Source organism: Sapajus apella, unplaced genomic scaffold (genome assembly GCF_009761245.1).
Source record: "Sapajus apella isolate SASKATOON/1434 unplaced genomic scaffold, GSC_monkey_1.0 scaffold33, whole genome shotgun sequence".
NCBI classification, from domain to species: Eukaryota; Metazoa; Chordata; class Mammalia; order Primates; family Cebidae; genus Sapajus; species Sapajus apella.
This window is the reverse complement of record NW_022436973.1, coordinates 2,315,924-2,337,717: the sequence shown is the minus strand read 5'-3', so window position 1 is coordinate 2,337,717 and position 21,794 is coordinate 2,315,924. Positions and strand designations below refer to the sequence as shown.

At 38.1% G+C, this 21,794-nt stretch overlaps 1 protein-coding gene across 7 annotated transcripts in view; it reads right to left on the bottom strand.

The window, feature by feature from the left end:
* ZHX3 (zinc fingers and homeoboxes 3) overlaps nt 1-21,794 on the bottom strand; it is a 119,965-nt gene that overhangs the window by 60,365 nt on the left and 37,806 nt on the right. For 2 of the 7 annotated variants that reach the window (XM_032294930.1, XM_032294931.1), the window contains exon 2: nt 14,170-14,273. The exons of 1 other annotated variant lie outside the window; for it this stretch is intronic. The gene's annotated coding sequence lies outside the window, so the exon portion shown is untranslated. Of the gene's footprint in view, nt 1-11,976; nt 12,127-14,169; nt 15,586-21,794 lie in introns of those variants that run through there. 4 more of the 7 variants (XM_032294932.1, XM_032294936.1, XM_032294934.1 and 1 more) reach the window with 4 other exon arrangements.

Below are 21,794 nucleotides of genomic sequence, written 5' to 3'. Positions count from 1 at the left end.
GAAAGCAATGTCAACAGAGGCATCACGAAGCAGTCTATAATGGACGTGTGCTACAGGAGAGGCACTAAAATGGGCATGGGATACCCAAGGAATACTGATAATAGTGACTGAGGAAGATCAAAGAAGACTTCAAGGGGAGGATGGCATTGATGAACTGGGACTTGAAGTCAGAAAAGGGGAAGAAAAAGCTTGTTAAAGGATATGGTATAGGTAGCCTACTGGAATTTAATATAAAAGGTAGGTCAGGTTGGTTTGGAAGATTCATGCCTGGAAAGGGATTGAGCTCAGATGGTAAAAAGCTCTGCAGATGGAGACTTTGTTCTTGTTCTTCAAAAGGACTTTGAAAAAATGATCATCTATTCATATACTCCACTGGGTTCGAAGAGCTAAGTCTTATATTAATTATATCAACCAATAACTTTTCCTTGACTTTTCTAAGAAATAATAAATACTACTCATCATTATCCACTGCACTGTTTATATAAAAAAAAAACAAAGAATTCATAACCATAACCATTTTACCAACTCAAGGCACAAGGACATATCCCTACTAAATAAAACATCCCAGAGCCTCTAGAGGAGGGGCCAGGGAAGATGCTACTAACAGTGTTGTAGAATCAAGTGAGTTAGCGCCACTCCAGTTGTTTCACTACTTTGAAGTTACAACTTGAAATCTGACCCAAGAGATTAAATTCAGGAAGGGAGAAGTGTCCAGGCAGCAGAGAAGAGTTGGCTCCCTCTGGCCACTGCCAGCTGGCCACGCTGGGCCTCTCAGAGATTGCTATGCCTTGGTAAACACATTTCTGATTTCTGTAGGCACTGAGCAAACTCACTAAGCCTTACCAAAGTGTCTTCAACATTATAGCCTGAAAGAAGTGGCTAGGACAGGGGCAGGTGTTGTGATTAAAGGCACCAAATGCTACTTCAAAATTATGTAAATTAAACATATAAAGTATAAATGAAAACATCTTTTCAACACTGCTGGAAATTAAAGTAGTGATAACTAATTTTTACATTTAACTTCAAGGAAAAAATAAAAAGTGAACTTATTTTGGTGTAAACCAAGCCTTCTTAGCAGAGGCAACTTTGAGTGAAGTAGGTGGGCTGGCTGGTTTAGGCTCAGGGGAACAACCTCCTGGTGAGTTCCATGAGGGCAGGGACCATGACTGTCTTGCTCACTGCTATGTTTTTAGGGTGTAATACAGTGCCTGGCATACAACTGTTGCTGAGAAATACCCACTGACAATCAGACTAGTCTCCAGCTTTGTAAATTCAGAATTTTTTTTTTTTTTTTACTTAAGAGACTATTCAGTTCTTAATTAGGTGGGAGTAGAATTGACTTAATACCAACCAAATTCAATGAAGACAAACTAGAATTTTCCCCCTCATTTTTAGAAGGGATATAGCTTTCTAGGAGCCTCACTATTGCTGTAATTTACCCAGAGCTGTCCTTTCTTAATAGCAACACATCTAGGAAACAGAATCCCTAATCAGGTTGCTGCATAAGGAACAAATTTAGAGCCCCTCTGTGGGTTTTCAACCTGTATATCTAGCATGCCCAGCTTTGCAGCAATCAGAATGTCTGCCCCAGGCCAATATGGCATTTCCCCTTATGGACAGAGTCAGGTGTACTCTGAGAGTGTCCCACCCCTCAACTCCTCCAAGACTCCATGCAGACTTCCAGTCTGCAGTCCCTTTGCACCATTCTTCATCTAAACATGTTATAAACTCAGCTTTTTCCATTTTTTAAATAGATTTAGGGGTACAATTATTTTACATGCATATATTGTGTAATGGTGAAGTCTGGGTTTTTAGTGTCCACAACATCTAAATAGTGTACATTGTACCCAATAAGTTGTATTTCATCCCTCAGCCCCCTCCCACATTTTGGAGCCTCCAATGCCTATTATTCTACTCTATATGTCCATCTGTAGCCTTTGTTTAGCTCCCACTTTTAAGTGAGAACATGCATAAACCTCTAGCTTTTAAGATTTTTCTATGTACAGTGCTTCAGGTTGGCTGCTTCCTAATGACAAAGGAAGGACCTTCACCTATAAATGCCTCCAGAAGACTGCGTAGTCACCTTCACATGGATGTGCACCAATTTGCAGGCCATCTTGGGCTCAACAGCAAACAGAGGCAATATCTTCAGAGAACTTCAGGCTACTAAGTGATATCTTGGGACCTGTGACTCTGTATAAACCTGGTTTGGATTTTTTTTTTCCCATAACTGCAGTATCTGGCATTGACTAATTTTCTGCTATCACAGCCTCATAAAATGTTCAGGAAAATCTCCCACCGTAGCTTTTCACTGCTGTACCCTTTATCTAGTAAATTAAACATACTGGAAAATGAACATACAAGCAGCACTGTGGACAATAACTATTCATATTTTACCCACTCATAGAAGGGGATTCAACCCTAACTTTGATATTTTTAAGCCAGTTTCTACCCAGGTCCAAACTGATTCTCTAACTCCAAAATGGCTCTTTAAAGAAAAATGAGATAGAAAGAAAATAGAAAACTCTTGTAAGAAATCTTGTGAAGATTTTTTTCTTTTTTTGAGATGGAGTTTTGCTCTTATCAGCCAGGCTGGAGTGCTGTGGTGTGATCTTGGCTCACTTCAACCTCCACCTCCCAGATTCAAGTGATTCTCCTGTCTCAGCCTCCTGAGTAGCTGGGTTTACAGGCACCCATCACCACACCCAGCTAATTTTTGTATTTTTAGTAGAGATGGAGTTTCACCATGTTGGCCAAGCAGTCCCAAACTCCTGACTTCAGGTGATCTGGTCTCAAACCAGACCAATAGGTCTCAAACTCCTGACTTCAGGTGATTCACCAGCCTCAGCCTCCCAAAGTGCTGGGATTACAGGTGTGAGCCACTGCACCCGGCCAAGATTTATTTAAAAAAAATTATTTTGAGCTAATTTTAGAGTTACAGAAAAGTTGCAAAAATTGCACAGAGTTTCCATATATCCCTGCCCCAGCTTCCCCAATGTTACCATCTTGTATAATTATTATATATTTACCAGAACGAGAAGTTTAACATTAGTACGATACTATTAACTAAACCAAAGACCTTATTCATGTTGTACTGTTTTTTTTTTTTTAACCAATGTCCTTTTTCTGTTCCAGAATCCTATTCAGAATCCCCAATGTATTTAGTTGTTATTTCTCCTTAGTCTCCTGCAGCCTGTGACAGTTCCTTGTTCTTTCCTTGTCATTCATGTTCTTGACAACTTTTAAGAGTATTTAACAGTTATTTTGTTGACTGTTCCTTGATTCAGGTTTGCCTGATGTCTTCTCATGATTACCCTGAGGTTATGCATTCTTGGCAAAAATACCACAGAAATGATGTTGTGTTCTTAATACATATCATGGGGTTAATGATGCTGATATGTCTTACTGCTGGTGGTACAGGACTTGACCTCGTGGTTACAGTAGTTTCTGCTGGGTTTTTCCACTATCAATTTATGACCTCTTTCTTTATAGTTAATTAACATGTTGAGGTAGTTTGAGATGATGCAAATTGTTTAAAGGAATTTCTTGAAGGACTACTGGCTCCCCCATTCACAAACCTGCTCACTCTCCTTAAAAATTCCAAAAGATTAATTGATGTAATTTACCCTATTTCTGCCACACAAGTACTCTGATTACTTTTTTGTTTATTCAGTGAATTTTACTTCTGCTTATTAAAAGAAATCACACACACACATTTTCATTGTCTAAAAAAATGTAACTGTGGACCTCTCATAATCCCACCTTCAGAGATTAGCACTGTAGATGATTTGATGTATATTCCATCTGAACCTTTTTCCCTCTTTTAATACCACTGGAGTCAGACACCATGAGCTTAAATCCCAGTTCCGCCATGGACTTTAGGCAAGCTGCCTAGTTTTGTATGCAGGTAATTCTTTCTTTTTTTTTGTGGCGGGGTGGGGGGGCAATGACTTATTTGTAAATCTGATCTATAGGCTCTCATTCTTGGAAAATGTACAATATATAGTACACATGACATTTTGCATACAACTACAGAGACTCACAGACTAGGTTAAGAACCCCTATTCTATTTATCATTTTTATCCACAATTTTGTTTCTAGTAATCTAGACTATAAAATACTTGCACATACAAACATGTACCAAAGACATTTCATGTAGTATTAGCAAAAAATTGGGAATAATTTAAACATGCACAAACAGGGGAATGGCTAAATAAATTATGATCACTCCACACCATGGAATACTCTACAAAAAATGAAGTAGTTACATGTGCATGGACATAGAAAGACTCCCATGACATACTATTGAATGAAAACATTTTAGGACTTTGTATTATTCCATTTTTGCTAAGATGAGGGAAAGAGGGATGCAGAGAGGGAGTAAGGAGAAGAGAAAGAGAGAAAAATGAGAGGGCACAAAACCTATATGTATGTAAATGCATAGGAAAAATCTGGAAAGTTTCACAATAAACCCAACATCAATGACTGTGAGAATAGGACTATCAGGTGAATTTTTTTATTTATTTAGTCTATAACTACTATGTTATTTGAACTTTTTACAAAGAGTACAACTTTAAAACCCCAATATGATTTTTTTAAAAAACCTTTTCATAGGCAACAACTCTGAATATAGATCTTAAAATGTTTAATGACTGACAAATAATTTAATGTTAAAACAACCAAACTGATAAGAATCTTGCCCAGAATGGAATGACAGTTCAAGATACATATGACACAAAATCAAAAAGGTAAATGAGAAAAACCTAATGAAACTCAATGGATACAAGAATGTAATTTGATAATATTCACTTCTAATAAAAATGCCAAGAACAAAAGGCATACAGATAAGGCAAAATGGCATAAAACATCTTTCTAAGCCAAATGTAAACAAACAAACAAAAAGGTCAATAAAAGACAGGCCACTTTTACTATCTTAAATGTTTTTGAAGTTCTGACCAATACAGCAAGACAGCTAAAATAAGATAGGTATATATATTGCATAGGAATAGGAAGTTAAATGTGTTACCTACAGACGAAATAAGACAGGCATATATATTACATAGGAAGTTAAATGTGTTATTTACAGATGAAATAAGATAGGTATAGACATTGCATAGGAAGTTAAATGTGTTAGCTACAGATGAAATAAGATAGGTATAGACATTGCATAGGAAGTTAAATGTGTTACCTACAGATGAAATAAGATAGGTATAGACATTGCATAGGAAGTTAAATGTGTTATTTACAGATGAAATAAGCTAGGCACACCTATTGAACAGGAAGTTAAATGTGTTATTTACAGATGAAATAAGATAGGCATATATATTGCACAGGAAGTTAAATGTGTTATCTACAGATGAGATGACTGGACAACTATAAGAGCAAAAATAAAAAATTTTGGAAGAGCTATTTTGTAAGATAGAAATAAAACTTTTACGTCCTCTTTTTAAGAGACATCAACTGAACACTGCCATGGGTAGATGAGGTCACACAGTGGACACGTGAAGTCCAGATGCCACTTCTGGACCAAGGTTAAAATTGTTCTTTGTTGAACTCCTTAAAAACTTGAGGGAAGGCCAGGCGCTGTGGTTCACATCTGTAATCCCAGCACTTTGGCAGGCCAAGGCAGGTGGATCACGAGGTCAAGAGATCGAGACCATCCTGGCCAACATGGTGAAACCCTGTCTCTACTAAAAATACAAAAATTAGCTGGGCGTGGTGGCACATGCCTGTAGTCCCAGCTACTCGGGAGGCTGAGGCAGGAGAATTGCTTGAACCCAGGAAGCGGAGGTTGCAGTAAGCCAATATCGTGTCACTGCACTCCAGCCTGGAGACTGGCAACGGAGCCAGACTCTGTCTCAAAAAAAAAAAAAAACCTTGAGGGAATACTATCCAATTTCCAAGATTTGCCTACTTCTAGTTCATCAAGTAAGGCTCCAACAGCCTGAAATTTATCACTATTTGTATGGTCCAAATGAGGAAGAGGTTATCTCTTGTAACATTTTCCCCTAAAACATAACAACAATGACAACACAAGCAACTAGCAATGGTGGAACAGACACTGGACACCTTTCATTCTAAGCACTACATGTGGTAGTTCATTTAACGTTCACCACAACCCTTGGTAGTAGATTCTAATTTTGCCTCCAGTTTACAGATGAGAAAACTGAGGCACAAAGAAGCTAATAACTTGCCCAAGGTCACTCAGCTAGTAGCCGGTAGAGCCAGGAGTTGAACCCAGGCAGCCTAGTTCCAGAGCCCATGCTCTTAGCACTACACTCTACTGTTGCCTAAGAATGCACAGACAAATTGTCATCTAGAGGAAATATACAATCTATGAATTAACAGTTCTGGAGGAAGCTGAATTGAACAAAAGATTCAAATGACAGAAGAAAACTACTTCCAGCATGTAAAGACCTGAGAGAAGAAACAAGAAGGAACTACCAGGGTCTCACACATAATTAGCAAAAAGGATCCCTGGGACATGGCCTGGAAACATCTGAAAACAATGTGAGAAGGAAAAGAAAAAAAAAAAAAAAAAACAACTCCAAGTAAACAAGTTAACAAGTAGAGTACATGAAGATCTAGTAAAGTTACTTTTGATTTTTTTAAATAGCAGAAGTCTAGAAACAAGACAATCTAAGATACAAAACCCCAAGGGAGAAAAAAAGACTAAGCAAATCAGAATACCTCAAGCTGTCATTGTAAACAAACAAGAATGATACCACCCTCAGACCAGGTGGCCTCATCATTCATCTACCAAACTGTTTCCTAGAGTGGCAGTCAACCCGCATTTCTTGGCCTCTTGACTCCAGCGGGAGCTGACTTAGATTCTGCAGGAACTGAGCATGCTGGCATTGCTATCTGTTTTCTCATTAAGAAAATAAGTGGCTTAGCTTCTCTTTATCTTACTGGATCTCTGAGTGAGTGGCCATTGTTGGCCACTACCCCTGTAAGATAATAGCTCTTCCACACCAATTTTCTGTATCTCCTCTACTTCTTTCTCTAGCATGGACTTGGCATTTGGGCCTGGTTTGCAATCCTACTTCCTAACTTAGTAACAACACCTTAGTCTCCATATCTACAAAGCAGACTAATAATTCCATGCATAAGGCTGATGTGAAGATAAAGCCAGCCATCTGAAAAAGCTCTAGCCACCCCATGCTGGAGACTATTACAGTGCTCAACATGTTTCAATTTCCTGAAAGACTGACCTTTGCCAACAGCCCATTCTAAGACCTTTTATTTTCCGTACATGTTCTACTTGACGGATACTATATCTCTTCTTATGGCTTCTATATCCTCCTTGGTACAAGTCAGTCTCACACCTTTATCTCTAGCCTCAACATCTCACCTGAGTTTCTGATCTATATTTCCAACTGCTCATAGATGTTTTCCTAGACATCCAACAAGTCCTAAAATAAACTCTCTCCTGCTTCTCTCCAAATTACTCTCTGTACCCACTCCACCCCCGTTATGCCACTCCCTAGTTGTTCAGTAGTTCCACCATCTATCATCACCTTCCCTAAAACTAACAAAAAAAAAAACTCCTCTGAGGCATGCTCCAACTCCCAATCTCCCCAATGGCAGGCACTAGTAATTTTAGATTCTGCCTCAAAATGCCTCTTATCTCCTCTTCTCCATCATCAATGCTACCCCCTTGCTCAAGTTGCTCTCACCTCTTATCTGGACAACTGCCACAGCTGCTTAAATGACTTCCCTCCATGCAGGCTGTGTTTCACATGACAGCCAGAATTATCTTTCTAAAAAATGAACTAGAACATGGTACTTCCTTGCTTTAAACCCTCTATGGTATAGACCACAGTAAACAAACCGAAACTTGATGCCCATCATTCAAGGTGCTTCACAATCTGGCCCCAACATCCCTTGTCCAGGCTCATCTCCAGCCACTCTCCCAAGAACAGGGTGATGTATGTGCACCTTCAGACTTCTGTCCTCTCAATTTGTCCTCTTCTCACAAAGCCCTGCTGTATGTACAGTAACATTTAGTTCCCAGGGTGCCTTCACTGACTCACCAAACATCACTTCCTCTCTTTCTCTGTCTCCAATACACCTGACACATCACATCTTTTGCCATTATTGGCTGATTTGCACATCATGCCACCTTATCAACCTTGAAGGCAGGGACAGAACTGCCTTTACCTTTGTATCTCCTGCACCCGGCTCAGGATCTGTTGACTCAGACTGAGGCCTCAGTGGTTGTTAACTAACTGAATCAAAAATAGCAACATACTTATGAGTACCATGCTGAAGCTCGGAAGAATTAAGACACTTCATAGAATAAATGTAAGATGTGAAAGAAAAAAATAATTGAGGAGGTAGGGTAGATAAAGAATAGGAAGAGAAGATGCCAAAAAAGGGAGAAGTTAAATTTCCTTATATGGAAGAAAAGACAAGTTCTTGCTTTTGCTTTAATGATAGTAAATAAATACAACAAATGTTATTTTTAGCACTAAGAGAATTTGAAAGATTGTTCACCTTTAAAATTTGTTTAAAAGCTAAAAGAAAGCAAAGAATGTTATGTAAAACAGAAGACATAACAGAGAAGAAATAACAAATGTAAAAACTAAGAAAACATACAGAAAACATAAATACAATAGCAATCATAAATTAAAGAATATAAATTCTCACATAAAGAACCTTCAAAGACAGGTTAAACAGAGAAAAAACCAACAACATTCTGTTTGCAAGAGATAGGCTCTGAAACAAGGATAATGAAGCTGGAAAATGTAACAAAGTCATTACATAAGGAATTATATACCATGAAAAAATAGAGGGCAGTACTGCTTTCTGTGTTACTGAAAAATAAAAATAAGAGCTAAATACACAACTAATAATCTTGAGAAACAAACAGGAGAATCTAGAGGAATTTAAAAAAAAAAAAAAAAAAAAAGAAATGTGGGCCAGGCACGGTGGCTCACGCCTGTAATCCCAGCACTTTGGGAGGCCGAGGCGGGTGGATCACGAGGTCAAGAGATCGAGACCATCCTGGTCAACACGGTGAAACCCCGTCTCTACTAAAAATACAAAAAAATCAGCTGGGCATGGTGGCGCGTGCCTGTAATCCCAGCTACTCAGGAGGCTGAGGCAGGAGAATTGCCTGAACCCAGGAGGCGGAGGTTGCAGTGAGCCGAGATTATGCCATTGCACTCCAGCCTGGGTAACAAGAGCGAAGCTCTGTCTCAAAAAAAAAAAAAAAGAAATGTTAGATATTTTGAAAGTGAAAACCAAAAAACTTTTGAAGGATTGTTAAGAAACTGACAGGAGCTGCTGCCTAAAGAGGGGAACTATCTGCCCAAGGAATAAGAATGAATGGGAAACTAATTTTTCACTACATCCTTCTGTATTTTTTAAAGTTTTATATTTCAACTAAAAGTTGCTGTGAACAGACTAAAATTGATACTACTGGTAAGTACAAAAAAAAAAGGAAACATAAAATGGGAAAAACAAGACATAAAAAGAAGCAATAAAATTGTAAGAGAATATGTGTGTTAATAAATTTGGACAAAACTAAATAGATATTTTTAATTAAAAATGTAAAATTCTAACACCGGTAAAAATAAAATACCTACTGGACCAACATCTTTAAAAAAAATCAAATAACTTTCCAAGCTCATTCTTATTGCTGTAATCTGAGTTCTTGGGGAAAAAAAAAAAAAAAGACAGAAAAGAAAAATCAAATAACTACACCCCTAAAAAGTAGTTAGTGAATTCTTTCATAGTCTCCAGAAGAAAACAATTCATGTTAGAGAAATCATGCCAAAAACAGGTCAATATATAAGTTATCTAATTATTCTACTAATCTGACCCTAAAACTGGCTAAATGAAACGGAAAGAGAGAAAACTATAAACAAAGCTTGCTCTGAATTTATGCTCAAAAATTTAAAAGAATAGTAAATAGAATCTAGGAATAGATTTAAATTTTTACTTATGTCAATAGAAATTTTAAAAATTCATTTGTTAAAATGTAACACCTATTTTTAATTTTAAAATTCTAAAACTAATAATAAAGATATATTTTCTTACTCTGATTGAGTAGCTACTTATTGACCCAAATGCCAATTATACTTCAAGGGAAAAAACAAGCTACGCAGTCATTAAAAATAAGCACAAAATAAGCAGTTTATCATCACTGTTAATACAGTATCCGAAGTTCCAACAAAATGCAACATAAAAATGAATGAGACACACAAATACAACAAAGGCAGAGGCTATATATACTTTTTTAACATAACACCATTATAAACTTATAAAACACAAAGGAACCATTTAAATTGTTATGATAAATTTAAAGTGACCACGATCATCATTAATATAGAAAAACTGATAGTATTCCTGCTCCTCAAGCTTGAGTGCACATTAAATTCATTGGGCAGCTTTTTAAATGTTGATGCCCACACCTCCCCCAAAACAAATTGTCTCAGAGTCTCTGCGGGTGAGACCAGGGATTAGTATTTTATAAAGCTTCTAAGGTGATTTTAATGTGCAGCCAAGTAGAGACACCCACTACTATATATTTAATTATCTAAATATTTTTAAAAATGCAAAGTAAAAATGTATTACTATAACCATTCATAATATTCACAAATGGGAGGCAAAAGACTGCCATAAGGAACAAATTGTTCAAAAGAAGAAACCTGCGAGGAGACACAGTTAGCTCCCGTGCAAATGTCTCTAGTCCACTGCAGTTTAGGCAAAGAGGTAGGCAGTTAATACCAGAACCAGTGGAGGGGGACAAGACATGGCCACAACAGAGCGATGGCAGCAATAGATATTTATTCTCTGTCCGAGTGTTAATGAGGTACAAGGCATGCATGAGGATTTCACAGAGGCTGAGGTACTCTAGGACTACCTGCATACCTGTATGAGGTCATATGTAAGATAAATTTCTAGAAATGCTATATTAATTGTTGAATCAGATGGTATGTGCCATTAAAAGTGAAAGATTAATTTTAAAAGACCTTAAAGGGGGAAGAGAAAAAACATGATGTGTAGAATAAACATCATACTTCATACGTAGAAGCAGGCTGGCAGAAATGAGGTAAGCTAGAGTTAGACAAGCTGGCTCGGTGTCACCAGGTAGTAGCTACAGAGACTGACATATAAAAACTCTCAGTGACTCCAGTTTGGCTTTGACTTTCCCATTAACCTTCCCCCACCGCAACCTCCAGTCATATGCAATGTCCCCATCCTACCAGTTCTCTAACACAACAGGCATTGCTAGGGTCCACCTGTTCCCTCTACCCAGACCATGGTATTCTTCTTTCAGGTCACCACTCAGCTGAACCACTCTCTTTTTGTTAACCTCCCAATCTTTTACCATCCGTATGTCATCCATTACAGTATAACTGCCAATTGGGTCATATGGATGGTAAAAGATTGGGAGGTTAAATTGTTATGATAAATTTAAAGTAATCACAGTCATCATTAACATAGAAAAACTGATAGTATTCCTGGTCCTCAAGCTTGAGTGCCCAAGAAATTCACCAGGCAGCTTTTAAAATGTTGATGCCCACACCTTCCTCAAAACAAGTTGTCGCAGAGTCTGTGAGGGTAAGATCATTTCCTATTAAATGATCGAAGAAATCACCTAAGTTGTGGATTCACTTTAAATTTATCGTAACAATTGATGGTAAAAGATTGGGAGGTTAACAAAAAGAGTGGTTCAACTGAGACATTTCTGTTTAATATTTTATGTCTGGTTTTTTTAGTGTAAATATCTGATCTGCTATTTATATTCCTAAAGTGGCTCTAAATTACCTTCTAGATCAAAGAACTATCTTTGACAATGATTTTTAAGCCCTGCTATTTATCAGGCTTTTAATATACAGTTTAAGATACTTCCTCTACAACATTTTCCCTGTTAATCATTTTCAATCCAATCACATGATCTCCAAATCTCCTTAATCCTCCTAACATAAGCAAGCTTCATTCATTCACCCAACAAATACTTACTGAGCATCTATTGTCCAGCACTGGTTTAGATCCTGGGGATAAAGGTCTTGCCCTCAATGAGGAGTTCAGGCAGGGAAGGTACTGGGTATGAAGGGATGGCAGAGACACTGCCACTCAAATGTATCTACAGTGGCTGGATGGTGATAAATGCTATAGAAAAAAACAGAGAAGGATAGAGTGATTCCAGGGTATGGTAAGGTATCATTTTCAATTGAGGATACCATAGAAGGCATCTTTGGTAGGGTAACTTTGGAGCAGAAACCTGAAGAAGGAGGGGAGTAGCCAGTAGCCATATGACTATCTGGGAGAAGATGATTCCTGGCAGAGGGAACAAGAACAATGGCTCCAAAACAGGAATGTTTCTGGGCTGACTGAAGCACAGCCAAGAGACCAATGTGATAAAGCCAAGAGACCAGTATAAGAGTGAGCACTAGAAGATGTGTACATGAAAAATGTGTCTTATGACATTTTTAGTTTAGAGGATTGATATATAAAGCCACTAAACAGTTTTACTCAACTTTAAGACTCAAAATTAAATAATGATCAAGGTGGAATATACCATACAGCCAATATTAGGCCTGCAGCAATCCATTACTGAAGCATAGGGAAAATGCCCACCACAAGACATAAAATTCCAGAAGTTACACTTGTGAGAAAATTCCCATGGGCTAGTGGTCGCCAGGCTTGTGGAGAAGGAGAGAGATGTTGCCATAGAGTTGTATAAGGAAGTTGTACAGAACTTCTAGCATCACATATCATCAATGACTCTGCCTCTATTTCTTTCTCTCTTTCTAAAAATTTCTATTCGGCTTACTGAAGAAAGTTTCTTTTTTTTTTTTTTTTGAGACAGAGTCTCACTCTGTTGCCCAGGCTGGAGTGCAATGGCACGATCTCGGTTCACTGCAACCTCCGGCCTCCTGGGTTCAAGCAATTCTCCTGCCTCGGCCTCCTGAGTAGCTGGGACTACAGGAGCTGGCCACCACGCCTGGCTAATTTTTTTTTTTTTTTTTTGTATTTTTAGAAGAGACGGGGTTGGCCGGGCACAGTGGCTCAAGCCTGTAATCCCAGCACTTTGGGAGGCCGAGGCGGATGGATCACAAGGTCAAGAGATCGAGACCATCCTGGTCAACATGGTGAAACCCCGTCTCTACTAAAAATACAAAAAAACATTAGCTGGGCATGGTGGCGCATACCTGTAATCCCAGCTACTCAGGAGGCTGAGGCAGGAGAATTGCCTGAACCCAGGAGGCGGAGGCTGCGGTGAGCCGAGATGGTGCCATTGCACTCCAGCCTGGGTAACAACAGTGAAACTCCGTCTCAAAAAAAAAAAAAAAAAAAAGAGACGGGGTTTTACCATGTTGGCCAGGATGATTTCCATCTCTTGACCTTGTGATCCACCAGGCTCGGCCTCCCAAAGTGCTGGGATTACAGGCACGAGCCACTGTGCCCAGCCAAGAAAGTTTTTTAAATAATGGAAAATAATGTAAAAGATGTGGTTTATTTAAAAAGCTTACTAAGGCATATCTATTTTATCAACTGTAGGCTATGTCTATTTATGATGATTGTTTGCTAGTCTGCTTTGTCTTCCGTATTTCGCATTAAAAAGAGTTTTCGCGATTTAAATTGTAATATGTTTTGTAACTACTTTTTAATGTAACAGTATGCTGTGAATATATGCCTATCATTAAATACACTAGTTATTTTTTTTCAAAGATTTCCTATTCCACAGATGCCAGAGATGTGTTGTAGTGCCACATATATTGTAATCTGAGAATACAGCTTGAATAATTGATTGTATACAAACTAGTTTTCTAGTTTTTTCAAGTCAATCAAGTGTAAGTTCTGCACTCAGACTAAAAGCTGACACTTTGACTCACCCTACACATCACAGAGACACAACACAGGATACTCTTATGATCTCAATGGTCAACCTATATAACACATTCCTATTAAATGACTGAAGAATCATCTAAGTTGTAGACTCAATGCAGATTTTTAGATTAATCCAAAAAAGAATCATTTGATCAAAGAGTTCAGCAATACAAAACAAGGGAAGAGAAAATAAATAATGTTTAATAGCAATGCAAAGACTAAATATGACTATAAACACTTATGCATTACAAAGGTGTGGTAACTACTATAGCAAGAAACTTGTGAAAGCTCAGAAGCATGCTGTTTACCCGGAAAACATACTTTTTCCTTACTTCATTGTTTTCTCCAGTTTCCCTCTTCACTTTATGCAGTCCCACAAGCATCTTTAAAGGGTCGCATGTTGCTTTTGGAGTTGCATTTCAGTCCTATGAAAGAAGCAGCACATCATCACTTCATGAGAAAACATTTTAGGATGCTGAGTTATCCAATCTCATCAGTCTCCTTTCCTAATTCATTTTCACCAGAACTACACATACACAGAAAAACCAGTGAGACAAGAAGGGTAAAAAGAGGTTACTGAAATACAAACCAGAAATTTGAAACTATTAAAATTCCTAGTAGAAACTAGAACATAGAAATAAAGCAAACTCAATGGTCTCTGATAACAGATCAGAACAAAATCTGTAATTTTCATGCTCTTTCAGCCAAAGAGTTTCCATTTCTCTCTCTCAGCTAAGTTTGAGATAGCTTGGCAGAAATAATATTAACAGCTGTGTGGCTTTATAACTTCAAGGATGTCCTAGTTTCTGACATTCTTCCATTCAGGTTTTCCTGGTATGGATTCTAGAGGTACAAAAGTGGCCCAGACTGTAAGTTCCAGGCCAAGGAACTGTTTTCATCTCTGTCTCTGACCATTACCCCTATTTCATCATGGACACTTGCAGTGAATGAATGAGACAGTAACTATGTTTTTAACAGACAACCAGAGATGCTTTATTGGATCTTAAAATTACTTGGGAAACAGTTGAAAAACCACTGTTTTGAGTTCTTATTTCTTTCTTGAACAATTCTCTTTGGTTGAGATGCCCATTAGCAGTAAAATGGTTCCAATGTGAGTATACCAGAAGGTCTCAGAACTTCCAACAGATGTCCAGGCACTGGTACACTAGACTAGTGTATCTTGACTAGCACATCATAACTATGAGCATCCATGAATGTAAACAGGTTTGCCCCTTGTTTGCCCCTTAAAAAAAAGAAAACTCCTTCATCAAAGTGGCTTCTAGTTATCTTAACACTAGCATCTTATGATTTTAACACAAACATATCTAGCTTTACATTGCATCAGACATTGTTCCAAGAGCTTTAAGTACATTAATCCAATCTTTATAATGACCTTATGAGGTTGATTCTATATTCTAATAACCCAGATGAGGAAACTTGTTAGGTAAATTGCCCAAAGAAAAGCATTATGCACTATGCTGCTGTTCATGGTTAGGGGTCCCTGGGCAAATGTAATTGTGCAGTAACCTACAGTCTCATCCATCCATTTCACTTTTTCTACTTCTGTCCTGGTATGCCTAGTTAAAGCAGCTTAATGTCTACTTAAATTAGCTCTTGAAAATCTTTCCTTATTAATAATTTACTGAAAAACAACTTCTAATTCTCCCTAACTTAAAGCTCACCTTTGCTTATTTTTTAAAAGTTATCCTTTGGGAGACTGAGAAAGAGGACTGCTTGAGACCAGGAGTTCAAGACCAACCCGGGCACCATAGTCTCTACAAAAGTTAAAAAAAAAAAAAAAAAAAAAAAAGCCAGCACGATGGCATGCACCCATAGTCCAAGCTACTTGAGAGGTTGAGGCAGGAGGATCACTTGAGCCCAGGAGTTCAAGGTTACAGTGAGCTGTAATCATGCCATTGCACTTCAGCCTGGGCAACAGAACAAGACCCTATCTCTAAATAAATAAGTAATCCTATCAACCTCACACAGAGGAAACCTAATTTTGTGAAAGTCAGAAGCAATAATTATTTTAAGCTGAATACTTATATTTATCTACTAGTTTAGCTTATTACATTTATTCCAAATATTTTTGTGCTTGCCAGATCCCTTCTAACTTTAAAATTGCAACAACCTTACTTAAGCAAGGCAGTAGTCCAGCTGACTGGTTGATTCAGATGATGCCAAAAGCTATGGATTCAATCCCTGACAGACCAGTTAGCTTTGTTTGCTTCACATCTACACATTTTTAGTCTGGACAGCATATTTTGGATCATAAGAGGAACCAGGTAGGAGTGTGGAAGACAATGTTTGCTGGAAAAACAAGTCTCCATAAAACAGCACTGACTGTGGGCCAGAAGCAACAGCCTCATTCATAAAGAAAAGCTTCATAATAATTGGTAAAACACTTCTAGCTTTCTGAGTAAGAAGCTCTTCTCAGATCATTTGCCAGAATATAGCCTACAGCTCCTCCTTCAAAAAACAAAACAGATGAGATAAAAATAAAAAAATCATGTTTTTTGTTTTTGCACAGACTCTGCTTGACTGATCTGAATACAATTTTCTTATTTATGATACCAATGCCACTGACAGTAAAAAAAAAAAGCATTTGAAATGATTTTAGAAAGTATCACAAAAATCTGTAGCAGTGCAGCATACAAAACCAACAGAAAAACCTGACTGCAATTTCATAAGTATGTCTTAGATTCTTTTACAGTTCCTTCACACTTTCATAAAACCAAAATATTATTCCATCTCCAAATAAAGTTACTTTAAACATGCTTTTTCAAATTAAATGAAGAAAACAATATCAAACCAATCTGGTCTGATAAATTGTAAAACAACCCCAGACCCATTCAAGGTAGAGAGAGGCTTTACCAGTTTCAACAAATAAAAATCCAACAGTGAAACTATATTCCTTAACTGTTAGTTTAGGGAGAAACCCACTTGGGATCATCAGTCTTCACATTTTCCTGTCCACAGTTGGAAAGAACTTCCCAATGTACTAATGCTACAAAGCACATGGGTTCCAACAGTCACAAGGTAACCATGACAGCAAAGCCACAGTTATCTGTGAGATCACAGAAACTATCTGATGTAATTTTAAAAATGGAAATAAAATTCACATAACTTACTATTAGCCATTTTTAAATGTACAATTCAGTGGCATTTAGCACATTCACAATGTTGTGCCACCATTACATTTACATAGTTCCAAAATATTTTCATCACCTCAAAATGAACCCTGAACTCATTAAGCAGTCACTCCTATTCTTCCTCCTCCTCCAACTCCTGATAACTACTAATATGCTTTATGTCTCTATAAATTTACCTCTTGTGGATATTTCATATAAATGCAATCAAGCAATATGTAACCTTTTGGGTTGGCTTTCTTTCACTTTGCATATTTCAAAGTTCATCTACATTATAGCATGCGTCAGTACTTCATTCCTTTTATGGCTGAAAAGTATTCTACTGTATAGATGTACATCTTGCTTATCTACTCATTCACTGATAGACATTTGGGTTGTTTGTATTTTTTGGCAATTGTGAATAGTGTTGCCAAGAACACTCGTGTCCAAGTATTTGTTTGAATACCTGTTTTCAATTACTGGACATATAACTAGGAGTGGAATTGCTGGGTCATATGTTAATTCTATATGGAACTTTTAAACTACTAAACTGTTTTCCACAGTGACTTCACCATTTTACATTCCCACCAGCAAAGTACAAGATTCTAATTTCTCCACATCCTTATCAATCCTTGTAATTTTCTGGTTTCGTTTTGTTTTTAAAGTACAGCCATCTTAGTGGGTGTGAAATGGTATATCATTGTGGCTTTGATTTGCATTTTCTTAATGACCAATGACCCTGGAAATATTTTCATATGTTTATTGGCCATTTGCATATCTTTAGAAAAGTCTACTCAGGTCCCTTGCTCACATTTTAATTGGGTTATCTGTTCTGCTGTTCACTTGTTAAGAGTTTTCTTTGTTAGCAGATTTGCAAATATCTTCTCCCATTCTGCAGGTTGCCTTTCCACTTACTTGACAGTGTCCTTTGATGCAAAATTTTAAAATTTGATGCAGTTCAATTTATTTTTCTTTTCTTGCTTGTGCTTTTGGTGTCATTTCTAAGAATCCATTACCAAATCCAAGGTCATGAAGATTTACCCTTATGTTTTCTTCTAAGAATTTATAGATTTACCTCTTAGAATTAGGTCTTTGATCCATTTTGAGTTAACTTTATTATGTGTGGGGTCCAACCTCATTCTTTTGAATGTAGATATCCACTTTTACCTGCACCATTTGTTAAAGAGATTATCCTTTCCCCAATGAATCATCTTGGCACTATTCTCAAGATCACAGATGTATGGGTTCACTTCTGGACTCAGTTTTATTCCACTAATCTACATGTCTATTCTTATGCCTGTACCTATTTTGATTATTATAGCTTTGTAGTATCTTTTGAAATTGGGAAGCATGAATACACAAACTTTGTTTTTCTTTTTCAAGACTGTTTTGATTATTCAGGGTCCCTTGCAATTCTATATGAATTTTAGGATCAGCTTTCCTATTTCTGCAAAAATACCTACTAGAATTTTGGTCAAGATTGCACTGAATCTTTAGATTACTTTGAGTAGTACTGCCATCTTTATAATACTAAGTCTTCTAATCCATGGATGTCTTTCCATTCTATGAGTAATTTCAAGGTTATCTTAAAACGTCTTTGATAAGGTGATATACTAACTTCTTTAGTTGTCTGTATCTCTATGGTAATTTACTAATATCCTGGAGTACGTCACAAATATGAAATTTACACTTGCCATTGGTAATCCAAAATTCATACACTAGAGAATGGGCGTAAATTATGTAGCATCTTACTGTTTTGTTTGCTTTGGGCTATGAAAAAGGTCAGAACTTAAGGATTTTCATTTTCCTGATTTATAATTAAGTTCCCATTATCTTCAGTTCCCAGTAGAGGAATAGAGATGCATGAAGCTTATTTATTTGTTCACTGATAAGAGTTAAGCTGTTTAGCAGACTTCACAGAATGGTATCAGGAACTCTTTTTCATGTAGCTCAAATCCCCCCAAATTGATTATGTAACATTAGCTACTCTGCCAAAGATTTTGCTCACAGAAGCTTGAGAGTCAGAGCTTAAAGTATCAACTATAATTGGACAGGGTGTCGGGTAGGGAGGAAGGTTTTTAAAAGTCTTTTCTCTAAAAATTTTTGGCTAAAGTCTGTGAGAGAACAATCGCTTGACATTATAAAGGTAACCTGGGCTGGATACGATCTGCTTTTGGCTCACCCATCAAAATTAGAACTGAAGATAACACAATAACCCAGGAAAAATCTCTGTGGAGTTTTCTAGCAATTTCAAGGAAAGTATATAGTCCCCTAAAATAAAAGTCATTTGAAACCAGTAGATTATGAGTCTAAGCAAGGGGCAATGATTGCCTCAGTTGTGATGTTTGGTGTCAACTTTTCAAAGCTTCAGTTTGCACCTCCTCTCAATGTTTATAAGCTACATGAAACTCATAGTCCAAGGTGATCCAGCAACATCAGAAAGGATCTGAAGAATAAAACTGGGCCAGGCACAGTGGCTCATACCTGTAATCCCAGCACTTTGGGAGGCCAAGGCGGGTGGATCGCCTGAAGTCAGAAGTTCGAGACCAGCCTGGTCAACATGGCGAAACCCCGTCTCTACTAAAAATACAAAAACTAGCCTGGCACCTGTAATTCCAGCTACACAGGAGGCTGAGGGAGAAGAATTGCTTGAACCCAGGAGGCGAACGTTGCAGTGAGCTGAAATCGTGCTATTGCACTCCAGCCTGGGCAACAAGAGTGAAACTCCATCTCAAAAAAAAAAAAAAAGAAAGAAAAAAATAATCAAACTGTTCATAAATACTTTCAATCAGAAAATGCCATCTGCTGTTGACATAAACTACCACCAAATCCTGGGAAAAAGAAATCCAATTCCATGTATTTTGTCATCTACAATGAAACTAAAAGCAATAAAAACATCATCTGGCAGGTGCTCAGGATCAGTGCTTTGGCAGAGCATGTTAGCTAATGTAAAGTTTGAAGTTCCAAATCAACGTTTATTTTTCATTTTTAGCAGAAAGTTTAAGTTGAAGAGGGTGAGGGAAAAAAAATAGGCCTAGGCAAGAAATGGGCGCCAGAAAGTAACCAGGTAAAAAGCTGATGCAGTAATGAAACAGATGGACAACAGTTCAGTGACAAAGAGAACTGGGTTAGGATGGACATAGGGTAAACCCTTGCTGGCTGAGTCTGATGCCAAGCAATCAGCACAGTAAGCAAGGCTGGTCAGCCTAACACCCATGGGAGACTCACTCTCATGGCATGAGTTTTGCCACAAATTCTTTTGGAACTGGAAAGCCCTTCTAATATGGCAGGTGGAGAGGATTTCCTATTCTTTGGACTTACCACTGCCTAACAAGGGTCCTATCTTCAAGGCCCACACAATTTCCCATCTTCTAAGAGTGTCTTCGACAAGCTAACTGAGTGATCGAACTTCTCCCTTTGCATTTCCTCAGCTTTAGTTGCACTCAGTTAACCTGAACTCTGTGTGAAGATTCAGAGGTCAAAAGAAATATAAAAAATAAACATAAATTTAAAAAACACCAAACAAAGATTCAGAGGATGGGTTGGATAAAGAGCCAGTGTCTGAGGAAACAGGATAAAGGCCACATTCTCTTTGGTTGGTGGTGGCACAGAGAAAAATGAACTCTACAAGGAATGAGATGAGGGAGGAGGTACTGTGCCCTGTCTGTCACAGAAAGCGGTATCCTGGGTCTCTCAAACCCAGAACTCAGAATTCCTGCTTTTGGGTAGTATGTTCCATACCTGAATGTATGATAACCACTTGAGTCTGTGGGATTTTTTTGTTTTTCAGTTATCAAATATGTCCCCCAACCCCACCCTTAAGAGTCTGTTTCTTTTCTTTTTTTAAATGTAGCTCATGTTGGAAAAGCAGTCAGGGAAGTGCTTTAAGAGTATATCCTAGGCCGGGCGCGGTGGCTCACGCCTGTAATCCCAGCACTTTGGGAGGCCGAGGCGGGTGGATCACGAGGTCAAGAGATCGAGACCATCCTGGTCAACATGGTGAAACCCCGTCTCTACTAAAAATACAAAAATCAGCTGGGCATGGTGGCGCATGCCCGTAATCCCAGCTACTCAGGAGGCTGAGGCAGGAGAATTGCCTGAACCCAGGAGGCGGAGGTTGCGGTGAGCCGAGATCGCGCCATTGCACTCCAGCCTGCGGAACAAGAGCGAAACTCCGTCTCAAAAAAAAAAAAAAAGAGTATATCCTAGTACTCCTCAGCCTGAAACCTCCGCAGAAGGGAACCCAGATAAGGCACTTCAGGGACATTTGCCGCAAGGCTGGCTGGGGGGAGGAAGTGCCCCGCCTCAGTCTCAGTATAGTTAGGGCTCAGTGTTTTGAGTAACCTCTCTGTCTCAAAACAACTGCTGTGATTTGATCCAATGTGGTAGTGGCTCTCTTGGTCTCTAATTGGGTGCCCTGAACTCTCTCAATGCTTAGCTCTTTTTTTCTTTCCGTGAAGGGAGTTTTTAGTTAATTTGCAGGCCTGCCCTTCTGTGCCCAAAAGCTGAACTCTTCAGGCATCCGCCTGGGACTTGGCGGGCCCACTTTAGTTTTGTTTTCTGTTCTCTTTGTGGTGGTCTTAGTTATAAGCACCTGGAAACAAGCCCTTAACTGCAGGGCAAATGCTTGCTTCACAAGCCCTGCTAGACAGGAAAAAGGAAGAAGAAAGCACACTAGAGTTTATGACATAGCTACAAACTATCCCCAGTTTTTAAATAGCCAAAACCTGGACACTTCCTACATATCTGTCAGCATAAGAATAGAATTTAAAAACTGTGATATTCATACAATAGAATACTACTTAGCAAGAAAAGAGT